The sequence below is a fragment of the Mustela erminea genome, chromosome 16, assembly GCF_009829155.1.
Source record: "Mustela erminea isolate mMusErm1 chromosome 16, mMusErm1.Pri, whole genome shotgun sequence".
NCBI lineage: Eukaryota > Metazoa > Chordata > Mammalia > Carnivora > Mustelidae > Mustela > Mustela erminea.
Window position 1 is genome coordinate 82,453,168 of NC_045629.1, and position 16,979 is coordinate 82,470,146.

The 16,979-nt window shown below is 50.1% G+C and overlaps 1 protein-coding gene across 6 annotated transcripts in view; it reads right to left on the reverse strand.

Annotated features, from left to right (window-relative positions):
* PTK2 (protein tyrosine kinase 2) overlaps nucleotides 1-16,979 on the reverse strand; it is a 248,642-nt gene that overhangs the window by 209,647 nt on the left and 22,016 nt on the right. For 3 of the 6 annotated variants that reach the window (XM_032315948.1, XM_032315949.1, XM_032315951.1), the window contains exons 3-4: nucleotides 14,672-14,769; nucleotides 5,694-5,853 (exon numbers count right to left, since the gene is read on the reverse strand). The exons of 1 other annotated variant lie outside the window; for it this stretch is intronic. The gene's annotated coding sequence lies outside the window, so the exon portion shown is untranslated. The remainder of the gene's footprint in view (nucleotides 1-5,693; nucleotides 5,854-14,671; nucleotides 14,770-16,979) is intronic. 2 more of the 6 variants (XM_032315950.1, XM_032315952.1) reach the window with 1 other exon arrangement.

Consider the following 16,979-nt stretch of genomic DNA (forward strand, 5'->3'; position numbering starts at 1 on the left):
CCGTCCCCACCCCCTTACACAAAGTCACATGCTGCAGACAGAAGGCACAGGTCACCACGGCCACAAGCCGCAGCAAAAGAAACACACCTGCACTACCATCGGGGCTGACTCCTGGCAGCAGCCACAGGAGGTCCTAATACGAAATCAGGCAGCATGATCGCCCTGTAAACGCCACGCCAGAATCTGAGCCGGCTTTCATCCTTCTCCTCCTCTTGATAAAATCCACTCGTGAAACACCTCCAAAGGTGCACACTGCCTTCCTTCCCTCTCACATCTTCCTACTTAAATAAAAGTAAGGTGGGGGAAAAAGGTGGGGGGTAAGGGCAAACAGAAGGGAGGGTACATCTTCTTCCACTACCTGAACAATCTTCCAGATGTATACAACGTAACAGAAAACGACCTTCGTTACCTAGTAAGTAAAAGTATATCCTAATCTTTAATAAACCTGAAGATTTAAGAATGGGGCACCTGGGTGGCTCAGTGTGTTAAAGCCTCTGCCTTCGGCTCGGGTCATGATCCCACAGTCCTGGGATCAAGCCCCACATCGGGCTCTCTGCTCAGCGGGGAGTCTGCTTCTCCCCCCCCCCCCCCCCCCCCCGCCTACTTGTGATCTCTGTCTGTCAAATAAATAAAATCTTAAAAAAAAAAAAAAAAAGATTTAAGATTAAAAGTCAAATTAAAGAGAACCAATAAATTGCTATTAATTTTTAAAATGTTATATATTCACTAATTCAAAATTTTTCATTCAAGAAATTTATATCAGGATTTATGACAAAACGAAGCACACACAAGAGAGATTAACATTTTCGTAGGTACAGCTCAGTCCAAGGCTGACCAAGTCTTCTCTGCTCTGGGTCCACCAACAGATGATAGATGTAGGATCCACAGTTCCCACATGAACACAACACCAACATGGCAAGTCCAGAACAAATCCGTCATTTCCAGGTGCCCAAATCCTTCCCTGTTATGTTTCAAGTATTAGTCTAGCCATGGGGCCCAGAAATCAGTCAGTCCCTCACTCTAGAGCAGGTCCTAATCCGCGCTGCACTGAGCTTCTGCCGTATGCACACCCAAACGCCACCATCTCCTGGGCTTTTATTTCAAAGCAGCCATCACCAGCAGGTAAAAACTATGCGGCACACACACACTTGCTTTGTGGTATGTCATTTCATAAATTTACATAATAAAATTATTAAAGTCACCGTTCAAGCATTAATTTTTTTATAAAGATTTGTTTATTTATTTGAGAGAGAGACCGAGTGAGAACATCAGAGGGGAAGGAGGGAGAAGCAGACTCCCGCTGAGCAGGGTGCGGAAGCAGGACTCGACCCCAGGAGTCCAGGATCATGACCGGAGCCAAAGGCAATCGCTTCAACAACTGAGCCACCAAGACATCCTCTAGCATTAATTTTTAATGATAACCTCAATTTCACAAATTAACAAAGGTGTTTTTTTAAAGTGATAGACTTTGTATCAAAAACTAGAAGAAAAGCCAGAACCAATTCCAAATCTCCATCCAAACATCTGAAAGATCAGAGGGAAAAAATGAACAGTCCTCTGTACAGGGCCTGGGTCACTGCAGGAGCTCGGCCACGACTGACGGAGTGACCTGTGCCACACTTCCTCCTGTCCGCGTTCGCGCACGAGCAGGTCCGGCCGTCCCCGCTGCTCAGCCACTAACAGCACCGACGGAGTGGGCAAGAGACTGGAACAAACGGACTTTTGCCTGGAGTTGGGATTAATGGTTACATTCATGACAAATGGTACAGCATGTGGCAAGCCAGGCAGGAAACGCTACTTTCCATTAAATACAATGCAGAATAAACCAATCAGCCTAAGCCAGTTTAATAATGAAATACCTAAAATGAAAGTTGGGCCAAAATACAGATTTCCCTGTCAAAATGGAAATACATTTGAGATTTTCTAGACCATAAAAACAGTAGCTAAATTAAGATTAAAACAAAGTAAATTTCTGTCATAATGCTTTTCACAACATTTAGAAATAGAGCATAAGAGCTGTTTTCCATTAAAAAGCACTGACTTAAGGGGGCACCTGGGTGGCTCAGAGGGTTAAACCCTCTGCCTTCGGCTCAGGTCATGATCCCAGGGTCCTGGAATCGAGTCCTGCATCAGGCTCTCTGCTCCGCGGGGAGCCTGCTTCCTCACTCTCTCTGCCTGCCTCTCTGCCTACTGGTGATCTCTGTCTGTCAAATAAATAAAATCTTTAAAAAAAAAAAAAAAAGGCACTGACAGGGACATCCACTTCAGACGTGAGGGAGTAACTGGTATGGGAAACGCACCCCGCCCCCCACCATGTTAAACAAATAGAAAAATGGTCAAAATCCATGAAACTACTTTTCTCAGATCTTGAGCCAGTGAGCAGCGCAGGCCTGTGAGCCCCATCACCCCCTCTCTGTCCAGCTGGGGGCACCCGTGGCCCAGGGCACAGAAAGGGAAACCAAGAGCACAGGAGCCTCAGGTGGTTTGATGAGAGAAAACTCCAAGTGTTGGGAAGCTGAGAGGCTGAAATTTGCAAAGCAGAGCATCAAAGAAGATAAAGTTGTAGAAAATGAGTTTCAGAAATGTGCACAGAGACCAGAAGATGATAGAACAGTATGTTTAGCAGGCAGAAAGAAAAAAAACGGCAACCTAGAATTCTGCACACCCAGCCAAAGTTTCTTTCAAAAGTGAAGGAGCTGACCAAGAAAGAATGGACCAGCAAGATCTGAGACTCCCACGACGAACCACAGCTCTGCGATGAAAAGGCACGACGGGGAGCCCGGGTGGCTCAGGCGGCCGAGCACCCGACTCCTCGGACCGGCGCAGGCCGTGATCCTTTGGTCATGAGATCGAACCCCACACTGGGCCTCGTGCTGGGCGTGGAGCCTACTCAAGATTCTCTCTCCCCGCCGCCCACCCCAACCCCTCTCAAAAAGTAATAATAGTAATTTAAGAAGGAGCGAATGACAGGTATGCACCACACGGATGAACTCAGCAATGCTATGCCGAACCTAGCCTCACGCAGCTCGCACACGGTCTGATTCTGTTGACGGGAAACCCCCGGGCAGGCACAACTGACCTGGGTGGGGGACAGCAGTGGCCAGGGCTCAGGGTGAGGGCAGTGGCAGGAGCCGGCACCTGCAGGAAGGAACCTTCAGGGGGATGACAACGGTCTACGTTTCAGGACGCGTTCGGGCTAAAGGCAGACGCGTTCAGCACAGCTCGGAGGCGGGCCTGCGGGCAGAGCAGCCGGCACCGCAGCCCCACACCGAAACACACCCGTAAAGAACGAGCTGCGGGCACCACACACGCGCTGAAACACGCGGGGCAGACTGCGGTGCGGAGGAAGGGATAACCCGCCGTCCACGGGAGACATAAGAACAGTAACCCATCACGGCGGCGGGGTCCGCGGGTGTTAACAGGGAATTCTTGCGACTTGGCCATTTGTTTGAAAATCACCATAATGAAACGCTGGGTATAAAAATAAGGACAAAGCTACATTTCAGAGGGAAAAATAAACAGGACAAAAAGGCGCATAAGCCTTCCACAATAGTTACATGAAAATGATGGAGCAATTCCTCCCACAGAGAATTATAAACGTCAGCCAAATTCACCAAAAACAACTATTTGAAGATCGGGAAAATGACCGAAGGCAGGCAAGCACTTGAGAAGAATTTACTGTCAGAACTGCCCCTGCATCTGGTACAAACTAGGAGTGTCTGTCACTTTCCTGCCCAGCAACACTGGGAGCCCCAACTCCGGGAGGCCAGGACTGCGGCCTCACGGTGCCATCTTCAGGCGCAGCCGGGTGGGTATCAATTTAAGGGGGAAATTTTGGAAATAAGAGGGCTGCAAAACACTTAGCTCCAAGTCCGAATATAAATGCACGGCCCAAATCCCTGGCAGATAGTCAAACCGAGCATAGGCAGGACAGCCCAGGAAGCACAGAGGCACACACAAGAGGTGAAGGCTCGCCCCTAAAAAACGGAGTCACCCCAGGACATCTGCCAGTCTGTTGCGCCTCTGATTAAATGCGCTTCCCAACCCAGGGCGAGCTTTAGTGGCAGAAAGTTAAAGTCTCACTAGGATTAGGTCTTAGAAGAAATGGGGGCTGGGGGCCAAATGAAATTTAGAGGAGGGATGCTAGAAACAGGGGAACCCCAACATAAATCCCCAAATCTGAGAATACATTCTACTCTCACATTTGACTAACCACCAAAGTACAAAGATGCATTTGAGACACCCCCCCCCCCCGCCCCGCTGCAGGGGCCCAAGAAGGAAGGGGAGGGGAGGGGAGGGTTGGGGGAAGGGAGGGCAAAAAGGAAGGGAAGGGGAGGGCAGGGGAGGAAGGAAGAAGGGAAGGGACAGAAAAGGCAGGAAAGGAAGGAAGGAGAAAGGTCTTAACCAGAAGCCAGTACAACTGATCAGAGACCTCACCGGCTCCTAAAAACACAGTAAGACATTTGCATCTGGAGTACAGATGCGCATGCCCGTGTGCACACACACAGAAGGCGCGGGGAGCAGTAACACCGGTGACAAAGGAGACACTCACCATTCAGATCTTGGCCTCTCAACTCCATTTCCCACCAAAAGGAACCAGGGATCCTTGGAGAAATAGCTGATTCCATGACGGGGCAGAGAAACCACAAGAAATGCCGGGGGTATCTTACTGTGCCAAAAGGAAGGAAATGCTCAGAAAAGAACAGGGACATGTCCAAACACAGGAGATGACCCCGGGAAGGCCTAGTCAGGAGGCCTCCCAGCATCGGTATGAATGACAGGTACGGACTACAAGCCACTGGGCCAAGCAAGAACCCGTGAGGCGCCTGCGGGCGAACGGTGAGTAAGTGGCCAAAGGAGGGTAACTCTGCTCTACGGGAGCACGCCAGCCGACAGGGGAGAGGGGACAGCACCCCCGCTGCGGACCACCCAGCAATAGCTATTTCAAGCAAGAATCATCGGTGGGGACCAGACGGTCAGTCTCGAAGTCCGAAAGGCCACATAGCCTCAAATACTCCCTACAGGCTCTTCATCAATTCCAAAGGATGGCGGCTGCCGTGGAGCGCGGCCACGGAGCAGAGGCCCCACCTGATCACCCGACACCAACAGTCCTCAAACGTCAGCACATATCCAAATCATTTTTAGGGCTTGTTAAAAGCAGAGCCTCAAGAGTGTGTTTCTGAGTTTCTGACTCGGCAGGTCATGAACAGGGTTGCAGAATCCGCAGCGGTGTCACAGAACAAGCCGATGCCGTGTGCCATCCTGACACGGACAGAATGGATCCGGGAAACAACACGGGGCCCTGAGAAAGGCACAGTACCACTTCTCCGAAGGTCTGGCCCCAAAATGCATCATCTGAGTTTAAGCAAGAGCAACTCCACAGGAGCCCAACCAGAAGACTGACCTACAAACCCACCAGAACAGGCGATGCCATGACAGAGAAAGGCTGAGAGACACATCCCGGCTGAAAGACCACACGCGAGTCTAGACTGGCCCCAAACGAAGGAAAACCGCCATCGTTAACAGAGCAACTGTGAATACGGCCGGTACGTACACCAGAGACCGCAACAATGTGAGATTTTGCCAATTTCATGACTGTACTGATGATTTTTGGTTATATGAAGAGGCTTGTTCTTAGTAAATCCTCCCTGAAGTATCGAAGGGTAAAGGGCATGAAGATGTACCAGATGCACCTTAGGCTCCGAGGGCTCTGCGGGCAAATCTGAGGCCGCAGCCGGGGCGGGGGGGGGTGGGGTGGGGGGGTGTGTGCAGGCGAGCGTCCCAAATGCTAACAGCCGCGGAATCTGGGCGAAGGCTGTCTGGAAGCTGGCCACGCCACTCCTTACAGCTTTTCTGTGAAAGAAAACATTTCACTTAACAAACCAAACCAACAACAACAACAAAAGGGAGCAGCAGACTAGCAAAGCTGGGGGCAGAGCGCTTGGAGGCTGCCCCCGTACTGCCCGATGTTAAGGAAGAGGCAGTAGCGGGGCCAGCACACACTGAAGACGCCTGTGTTCGACTGAGGATCCCGGGTCCTCCAGGAAAGCCGGACCGACTTTACTCTCTTCCAGCGGATCTTGTTCAAGAAGACCCGGGAAGTACCCTTTGGAAAAACAGAAGAAAACAAGCATGGCTGAACACTCGTACGTGTTTCCCGTGCCCTGGCATTTTACTCTGCAATACAGCTTCTCAGTCCAACAGGGAGTCCCACTGCAAGTGTTAGCAGACACCGAGTATGCCAGTGACCCTCCACCGTGTCGTACGGAAGCACGCACTGCCGGACTGCACGGTGACAGCTGTAGCAGGACCGCCACCTGGTTGACAGCAGCTGGAAATGTCACATCCCAGAACGGGCCAAGCCTTCAACACCAGTTAAGGCAGAGATTCCCACAGCAAAACACAGGGAGGAGGCCGGACAATAAAAAATGGGGGCAGAACATCCTGCTCTCTCCTCTGTTCCTAAACACGACTGTCAAGGAGGCGATGAGTGCGTATTTCCCGTGAGATGACCAAGTACAGGGGAGGCCAGCCCCCAGGATCCAGGGCCATGCAAGCCGTGCACAGCAAACCTGAGGCAGCTCAGGGAGCACCTCTTATGGGGCTGTCGCTGCGTCACAGGTCCCATCACAATCACACACAGCAACATCCTCCAATCATAAAATAACAAAGACCTCTAAATGGATGGCCTTCCTGTTTTCCGAAGTCAAACAAATTTTGATTTTTAAATGAAATTCCACAACGTTCCTCTCGAATCCCCCTCCATGCCCACTGTTGTGGCTTTGCTAAGAAGGGTTTACTAGGACAGAATGCTAGCCCACGGCTCTGCAGGAGACCACGAAGCATCACACAGTAATAGCAAGCAGCCCCCTCACGTACCGCGAAGAGACTGATTCACAGTCACAACTAGGCCTTGAGTTGGTGACGCCAGCATGTATCTCTTTCTGTGTACATTCTTATGTCTGGTGGTTTAAAATGTAATTGTACCGTACAACCACAGCTGAATAAAGATAGAGCAAAAGACTGTGTAATTAAGCTTGTCATGAATCAAAAAACACTTTTTATTAATTTTTAAGGCTAGTAAAAACTATTTTTCTCCACAGCTACAATAGCTTGAACATGGACTCTTAAAACAATTTAACTTTTAAAACATCTTTTACATATGTGCTAATTCTATGACACCTATAACCTGGAACTGTGCCACACAAAAACAAACCACATTATAAAGCCTTCAGGTCATGAACAGGAATACAACATCAACCAAAGACTCCAAGGTCATGTGTTTTCAGAAAGTGTGCTACAAACTTCCAGGATACCTAACCCAGAAAAATAAAATTTAATCCACTAGGAAGAAAAAGTGAGCTCCAGTGTGCGCATAAATGTGTGTGCCTATGTGTGTCTAATACCTACGTGGGTATATACGTCAGTCACCTACCTTTCTCAGGTTCGGCTTATTGAGGTAAAACTTGCATCCAGTAAACCAGAGTTCGCTGGGTTGTAACCGACACACGCGGCGTGTAACCCCCATCACAGGGAAGATGCGGCCTATTTCCATCACCCACGAGGCGCCCTCAGCCTGTCTGTACTCCACCCTCTCCTCCCTCACCTGGGCCCCCGCAACCACCAATCCGATCTATCCCCACAGTTTTGCCTTTATCCAAACGTTCTCAGGGTGGAACCACAGCGGTACGGAGCTCTGTGCCCGCCCGCGGCTCAACGCTCAGGACACTCGCCTGTGTGTCGCGGTCAGTGCCTCTCTGTCGCCGAGCGCGCTCCCACCGCAGAACGCTCCAACTGTTCCCCATGTCCCACCCGACGGACCTTCGAGCTGGCCTCCCTCTCCAGGACTATGAACACAGCACTGTGAGCAAGCATACCCAGGCCTCTGTGTAGACATGAACCTTCATTTCTCCCAGGTAAAGGTCTCTGTGTGGGCCTGCTGGGTTGTATGAAAAGTATATATTCAAGTTTACAAGAAACTGCCAAACTATTTTTCCAAGTGGCTATAACCTCTGTGTCCCCACCAGCAAAGCAAGACCTAGTTCTGGCTGCTCCGCCCGCCTGCAGCTGGCCACTGTCCCCTTTTGCCGCCTTGTTGTGGGGGATGGGAGGCTCTCTCACAGGACTGCAGCGCTACCTCACGGTGACGGTCACGGGCGCTTCCCTAATGATGAAGGACGGTCAGCGTCTGTGTGCGTCTTGTTAGCTACAGGAAATGAAATACCTAACCGAATCTTCTGGCCAATTCAGCTGAATTTTTTGCTGAGACCCCTGTCCTTTTTAATGGACAGTGTATCAAAGAAGAAGTGATGGAAAGTTTGTGTATTTTCTTAAACCACTTAGGATGCATGAGCAGCAGACACAAATCTAAAATGCTTCCTCACCATCCCCACTCCCAACACCCTACTGGCCCCCTGCCCCCATACCTACCATATGCCAATGCAGGTAGAAAGAAAGAAACATCCTCTCTCGCCCTTACTCGGAGTGTAAGAATCACAGGAAAAGCTGCCTGCCTCCTGCTCAGTCAGAAACAGACCTGTTTTCTCATCTTTATGAGTCTTCAATGAAGCCACGATCTTTCTTCAATATGAGCAGGAATGGGGCACCTGTGTTGTTCAGTCGGGGACGTGTCTGCCTTCGGCTCGGGTCATGATCTCAGGGTCCTGGGATCAAGCCCCACATCGGGCTCTCTGCTCAGTGGGGAGACTGCTTCCCCCTCTCTCTCTGCCTGTCTCTCGCCTACTTGTGCTCTCTTGGTCAAATAAATAAATAACATCTGGGAAAAAAAATATGAGCAGAAACACCAATGACTGAGAACCACGTGCAATGGTCGGCAACCCTGGTGACAACGCATTCCTACACGGCGGAGGCGCGGTGGCGCCTGACGATGCTGCCCGCCTGCAGGCCACCGTTGGGCTCTCTGTCACAGGCAGGGCCCACACACAGGAGCACCACGTGCTAAGCTTTCGTGTAAAGGGACAGGAGAGCCTGCGGCCACCACGTGGAGCCTCAGGGGGACAGTCTGGATCTAGCTGGGGGCTCACCTCGACAGTGGGGGCAGTGAGCACTCCCCTGTTGCCACAAAACCACGTACGCCTCGAGAACGCACGGTGAGCGGCACACGTAAATGGCCAGTATCCCAACTCTGCGACTTCCCTGCCGTGCGATTTTGAGTCCCAAACGCCACGAGTACTGGAAAGGCAAAGGGCGTTCTTCGCAAAGCTCTGAGCACGAAGCGGAAGCGTCAGACAGCAGGCAGCCTGCGGACACGGCAGACCCGCTGAGGCAAACCCAGGGTCCTGACCATCCGTGGGAGCAGCCAGGCAGCGACACAGAAGGTGGCCCGGGGTTGGCAGTCCTGGAAGGCATTTATGGACTTTACTTCGTACAATTCTGCCTCAGCACTTCAAACCGAGCGATGCTTCTCTTCAGAGAAGCCAGCCCACGCATTCTTGGTTCTGCAGCCCTCGTTCCCAGCCGGCCTCCCGAACGGGGCCACAGAAACCAGGGCGGCGCCCGCCTGCTCCCTCCCACGACACCCCCAGACTCCCTGCACACCCTCCTCGCGTCCAGCTGGACACAGAGTGGCTTCTGAAATGTCCTGTAGTCGCGCATCCTGCCCCCGCCCGACAGCCGCAGCAGGCGCTGCCGTGTCCGCACCTGCATGACGAGAGGCTGCGCCGCCTCCTTGGCAGACAGTCCATGAAGGTTTTTTCATGAACCGGTATGTGAAATCAACAGGTTAAGATTATCTCTTGGATGAAATGTCTTAATATAGCCTATGCTCAGGTTTTAAGAAAACATTAAAAATTTATGACAGGGGCTCCTGGCTGGCTCAGTCAGTAGAGCATAAGACTCTCGATCTTGGGGTTCAGGGTTTTTTGTGGGGGTTTTTTTTTAGATTTATTTATTTATTTGACAGAGGGAGAGATCCCAAATAGACAGAGAGGCAGGCGGGGGGGTCGGGGGGAAGCAGGCTCCCGCTGAGCAGAAAGCTGCATGTGGGGCTCGATCCCAGGACCCTGAGATCATGACCTGAGCCGAAGGCAGAGGCTTAACCCACTGAGCCACCCAGGTGCCCCAATGAAGGGTAAGTTTGAGCCCTACATTGGATGCTTACTTTAAGAGATTAGTTAAAAAATAAAATCTTTCAAAAAAATAAAAAAATTGATGACAGATGTTTAACAAACTGAATGTCCCATTTCCCATGGAAACCTATCTAAAGCTCTTAAAGGAAGAGTCTGTAACTAAGTTAATTTGTACCACCCAGCAAGGCACCACAACACAGGCTTTGCAGGTTAACAAAAAGGAACCCATCTCGTCCAGCTCAGCTTCTCACTTTCTCCACCTGGAATGCCTTTCCCCAACTATCGCAAATCACGCTCACCCTTCCCAGACCAGCTCCCTCAGGAGGATGCTGTCCCCCTCCCTCTGAGCCCCTGGTCACTGTCTTCCCCATCAGCATTCTGTTCCAGCAGGATCTGCCCTGCACAGCTCAACCCTGGTACCATCTCTAGCCGGCCAGCAGAGCAACCTGTCCAGCATGCAAGAAAACAGATGTCCCTGGGGGTGAAGACAGAAGTAATATGCCTGAGCACACGGAAAATTTTATTAAGAGGCCTAACTTATGAGCTGTCAGAGAGAGTGAGAACTCTTAAGAATATCAAGCAAACAGGGATGTCTGGGTGGCTCAGTGGGTTAAAGCCTCTGCCTTCGGCTCAGGTCAGGATTTCAGGGTTCTGGGATCGAGTCCTGCATCGGGCTCTCTGCTCAGCAGGGAGCCTGCTTCCTCCTCTCTCTCTGCCTGCCTGTCTGCCTACTTGTGATCTCTCTGTCAGTCAAATAAATAAATAAAATCTAAAAAAAGTAAAATTAAAATAAAAAAATATATCAAGCAAACAGGAAAAAAAACAGTGGTAATTGTTTAGTTCAAGAAAACAGGAAAACAAACAGTTGAACAAAAAGGAAATATATCACACTACACTAACCGGCTCAAGAGTGAGCGACATTTACAAAGTCAGAACAATTAACCAAATTATGGATCTAAGCAAAAACTGTGACCCAACCACGTGGGGAAGATGGGAGTTCAAAATGCGACTTTTTCTCAAAGTGACACATCAAAGACCCCGCCCCTACACAGCTACTGCTGGGGACGTGGACGCGCTGCAAGAAGCCGCTCCCCGACCGGACCGTTCAGGGCTCTTTGACTTCTGAGCACATGCACGTACCACCCTCGGACAGAATGAAATTTCTAAGTAAGAAGAAGAAAGAGAATCTCCAACAGAAGCATTTCAAGCAGGACTTAAGTGTTTTCCTGCAACTTCAACTCGCTGCTCCCTTTCCCCCTTCAGCAGTCTCTCTCCGAACTTCAGGGGCGGGCAGCGGACAACAGCGTGCGTGCCTTGGGACCTGGCGCCACAGCCCGCCGGCTCCGCACTCTCGAGAAAGCTGCGCTGAGCTCTGACCCTGCGCCTTCGCCACCTGCAACGTGGAAACACCACCACGGACCTCAGGGGCCCGGCGGGGCTGGGCTGCTCAGCACCCAGACGCTGATACACCCTGGACCAAAGTCACTGGAACCCTCTCTCCCGCTTCTAGCACCGTCCAGGTGGGCCTTCCCTCTGACCAGGCCCCACAGCACCGCCAGCACTGCCACAGTGCCGTCCACGTCACCAAACTCGAAGGCAACCCTCAGTCCTCCTCACAACCTTTCCTGACATGTCAGAGTGGACCACATCCTCCTCCTGGGACTCTCTTCCCTTCTTCCCGGGGTCTTCCTCACACACAGCCACTGCTCACGTCTGGCCTGGGCTTGCTTGTCCCCTCTGCGCACCCTCCCTCAGTGAGCACAGCATCACCCATCTTCATTGCCACTTCCAGCCCCGACCCCTCTCCCAAGCTCCGATGCCCACTTACAACTGCCCCCATGACAGCTCTGCTTGGATCCCAACAGAATCGCAAACAATGGCTACAAGTGAGCTCCCCAGCTGTCCCTCGAACCAAGCTCTACCCACAGCCTCCCTCCCCTTCTCGTTGCCCAGGCCAAGAGCCTCCTCGTCAACTCAACTCCTCTCTCTGTCCTCACACCCCTTATGCACTCTGTCAGCAAATCCTGCTGCTTCTACCTTTGAAATACATCCAGGCCCCCACTGCTTCTCACCACTGCCAGCTTTCCTGCTCCAATCCAAGCCCCCACTGCTGCTCACCTGCTTTCCCAAACGGCCTGCCGACACATCTCCCGGTTGTCCCCTAGTCTCCCCCACTCCCCACCCCCGGTGTATGTTCCCAACACACCAGCTTTTCAAACCTTAGCCGAGTCTCAGGTCTGAACGCTGAGGGACAGCTGCCCTCTGCAGCCGAGAGCCAGCACCGCCTGACCCTAGTGACTCTTTGTTTGGATAAACAGCCCCAGAAGCTCAGAGTTCAATCTATGTCAATTGTTCTCAGTGGTCCTGATGCCAGAAAAGCTCTTTTTTTCACAAAACGGGGGTTTTCAGACGGGTCTCCGAGCAACCTTCCTTTCTGTCTACTGCCTCTCCACACGCCATTAACCCTGAAAACAATCCCCATACATACTCCAGCAATTCAACTCCTCCAAAACCTTCCTTCCCTTTCCCAGAATTCTAGCGTAAAACACCTCTATCCCAAGCTTCTGCCTTATAATGCAACGCCCCAAAACAAATCAAGAACCAAGAACCTGATCCATCCCACAGGAGCTCGAGTGGACCAGGGCACTCTGGTCCATCGGGGAACGCGGACCTCAGCAGAACATCATCAAGCTGATGCTGTACGAAGCCAGGCTGGCCCATGTGGCCTCACCACGTGTCCAGAATTGGGGGAAACAATGACAGAAACCCTGGTTATAAGGTTATATTCCCGGGTTTACATATTTTCAAAGAGCAGTGGAGGGGAGGGAGTGCTGAAGTCGAAGCAGATTATATCGCGGTGCTCAAAGCTCTCGGGAGCCATGCACAGGCCCGCAGTTCCCCGTCGGGCCTTTGTTCCAGCGCACATCGCATTAAGAAGTTTTTAAGTTTTAAGAAGTTTTTAAGATCGCATTAAGTTTTTGTGTAATTTCTGCTGAACATGAAACTGTCTCATACTCTACCACACGAACTATTTTAATAGCTAATACTGCTGGGGAGTTATACTTGATATTCTCCCTCTTATTTGGGTCCACTAAGAAAAGAGAACTTACTTTGTGGCAAACATTAAATGCTCCTTCCTCCAGCATTTAGTCTAACCACCTATGGGCCAAGCAGAAAACACGCAGAGATCAAATAACAGAATCTTTGCTCCTGAAGATGCAGAAGCAGACTCATACCCAGTAAACACAGCGCACTGTTACAGGAAGAAACACTGAACGTGCAGGGAGCCTGGGGAGGAGACAAGGGGTGTGAGCCGCGGGGCATGGCCTTCTCCAAAGACAGCACAGTCACGCCCCGCACCACACAGAGCAGGTGCCTCTCGCAGCAAGAAAGGGCAGAAGGAATTAGAGAAAAGGAGAAAGACTTCCAGGACTTACTTAGAAACTGAAACTGCACGACATAATTTCCCTTCCCTAATACCGCATCATGGCAGAGACAAAAGTAGGCTTGGGGGAGAAAGGAGAACAAAAGAGGAAAGAGAACTCACCCCAGAAGGAAATGGAAAACCATCCAGGGCCCAGCCCCTTGGATATTTAAGACAAAGACACTTGCCAAAGTCAAATCCAACATAATTATAAATGATCCTGAATTCTGAATCCACAAAGTCTAAATTCATGACGCTTCAATTAAAGCAACGTACTGGTAAAATAAAACGTTTACCAATGCTAAGACCTCCAAGAGAGATTTATGAACCTTCCATCAGCTATCCGTCCTAGATTTGCCACTAGGCCTACCACAAAGAGCAGCCTTTGGAAATAAGACAACTGGGACAGAATCTCAATTCTACAACCTGTCAACTATGGAGTGCAGCACAAGTGCCAAGGTCTTAACAAAATTCGAAATTTAACAAAATACAAATAACCCAACCTCTGGGGCTCAGTTTTCTTCTCATTAAAGTGGGGGAAATGCCACCGAATATTCACTGCTACCGTCCGCAAACGCTGACCACATGTCACATTTCTTACGGCATCTTCAGCACAACCCTGGGAGAGCACTCGTTGTCGGAGAGAGCTAAGTTTAGGCAGTCAGCAGTGGGCATGGAGAGAAGCTAGGTTTCAGCAGTTAGTGAAGAGTTACTAAGCAAGTAGCCAAGCCAACATGTGAATCCAGAGCCTGTAAGAAGACGCGAGTAAAAAGCACACACTCCAAAGCCAGAAGGAGTCTGAACCCCAGCTTTGCCATTTGCAGAGTAACCTTTAACCTCCGTTTCAGTTATGCAAATGTGACACAGGGCAAAGGCAGCCCGGTCCTGGGGTTGCTGGGGTCCACAGTGTTCTGGAGCACATGCTCCTCCCGCACCTGCTCCCAGTGTTCCTGTCCCGGACACTACTGCCATCCTGCCCACCTCTGTCCACACATAAAAGCCACTAAACAACTAATCTTTCTTCCCTCACCTACTCTGCAAGACCAATTGGCGTCTATCTGTTTCTAATACATGTCAAAGAAACCTACGATAGATGAAAGAAAAATCAAAAACAAAACGAAAAACCAAGACGCAAATGTAGCAAGAGAATTCTACTCACAGATCCGAAGGCCACGGTAACTCTGCGAAGAAATCAAACTTCAGTTTAAAGGAAAGGCTCCCAGTTCCTCTTTCCTCATCGCATAGTCCTCAGAGACCCTGACAAGCAGAGAGAGCACGCGCGTATCAAACCACCGTCCTTCGCCTTTTCGAAGCTCTGCGGCACTCGGCGCCTCAGCCAGTTCCACCACCTCCCAGGCACGCCTACTGCGCAGCACCGGGGACGATGGGTCAAAACTGGGCACTGCGTCCCTGTCTTCAAACCTACTGTCTATGTAAGAAATACATGTGAAGCAACTGAAAGCCATTAAAACGTATCAAAACCCATAAATTAATAGAGGGTACAGCCCACAAGTGCGTGGCACAACGAGGGAGTACAGACATCTACTCCACGGCCTCCCGTTAAAATTATACTAACAAGATACTTTTTTTTTTAACGTTTTAAACAGGGCACCTGGGTAGCTCGGTCAGATGAGCATCTGCCTTCGGCTCAGGTCATGATCCCAGGGTCCTGGAATGGAGCCCCGCATCGGGCTCCCTGCTCAGCGGGGAATCTGCTTCTCCCTCTCCTCTGCTGTTTCCCGTTTGTGCTCTCTGCTCTCTCCCGTGTACCCACACACACTCTCTCTCAAACAAACAAATAAAATCTTTTTTTAAAAGTGTTTGAAACAGGGGCGCCTCCGTGGCTCAGTGGGTTAAAGCCTCTGCCTTCAGCTCAGGTCACGATCCCAGGGTCCTGGGATCGAGCCCCACATCGGGCTCTCTGCTCAGCGGGGAGCCTGCTTCCTTCTCTCTCTGCCTGCCTCTCTGTCTACTCAGGATATCTATGAAATAAATAAATAATCTTTAAAAAAAAAAAAAAGTGTTTGCAATAGCACAGGGACAAGTGAAAGGAGAAAAGGCCAAGATTTTGGAAGGTCTGAGAAAATCTTCTAACACGGAAGATCTAGACCCAAAGAGTAAAAAGAAGAAACCTGGAAGAAACAGAAACTAAAAAGACTGAAGTACAGTAAATGAGTCAGCAGGCCCAAGAGAGGCAGAGTCTAACTCAGCAGTGGAGCACACCGAGAGCCAGCTCCACTTGCACCGCAGTCCTAGAAGACAAGAACTGGCAACACCAGCGCACAGGGAACGAGGGAAAGAAGGCACAACCTCCCACAGTAGCTGGGGAAGGCCATGGCAACAGGAACTAGAACCTCAATGCCAGGTACAATGTGACTCCCCCTCACTCGGACAGAAGATGGGGGAGTGGGGGAGGATTCTCACTCTCCCTGGAAAAAGCAGAGGCATCTACAGACTGAAGTCGCCCTGCCCAGCGGCGCTGAACAGAGCTGGATTTAATGACTGCATACACAGTGAGCGGTGACTTCTCCAGCTCCCCTACAACACACCACACAGGCACAGCCTTAACTCCCAGATTCTGAAGTCAGAATTCTGCAGGAAGAGACTGGAAAATATTTCTGGGGAATCTGATCAGCCCCAAAAGACAGACCTAAAATCCTAACACTGGAGACCCCCAACACAGGGCCCACCAAGAACACCCCAATGTAAAAGTCAAGAGGCCCCACCTGTCAGACAAGAGAAAGAAGGAAAGAACCTGAAAGAAACTGAGTCCATACAAAGTACCAAGAATACAGAGGTAAGACGCTGCGATCAATCTACAAAAGGAGGATGCTCTTCTAGAAGAACAGGAAAAGAACTCTTAGAAATCTCGAGAACCTTTCTGCAATCAGAAATAATAAACTAAAGAAGAAGGTTAAGTCAAAGTGAAGTCATGTCTCCCTGAATGGAGAATAAAAAGACAAAAAAAAAAAAAGAAAAGGCAGAGGAGGAAGAGCAAAGGAAGAAGAAAAAGGCATTACGATAATTACAACCTCTGCCCAGGACAGCCAAGTGCTGGATAATAAGACTTCCAGAAAAACAAAATAAGGAGACGAAAGGGAGAAAACCTCAGCACAATAATGCCAAAAAAGTATTCCCAGAACTGAAAAATACCAGTTGCCAGAATGAAGGGACCCACTGAATGCGCAGCACTGCAGATGAAAGCCGACCTACACAGACTACAATGTCGTGCCATTTCAAGAGACTTGTACAAATTTTAAGACTCCTACAAGCTTCTAAAGATGGCAGGGAAAAAGTTACATACAAAGGATAAGTAAGAATAGCTTCTGAGTGCTAAAACAGTGACATGAAAACAAGAAGGCAATGGAGCGATCTTTGAGTTTATGAACAAAAATGAAAGCCAACACAGAACTCTATACCCAGCCAGACTGTCCATCAAGTTTCGTTCCTGCATGGTCCCAACAGGT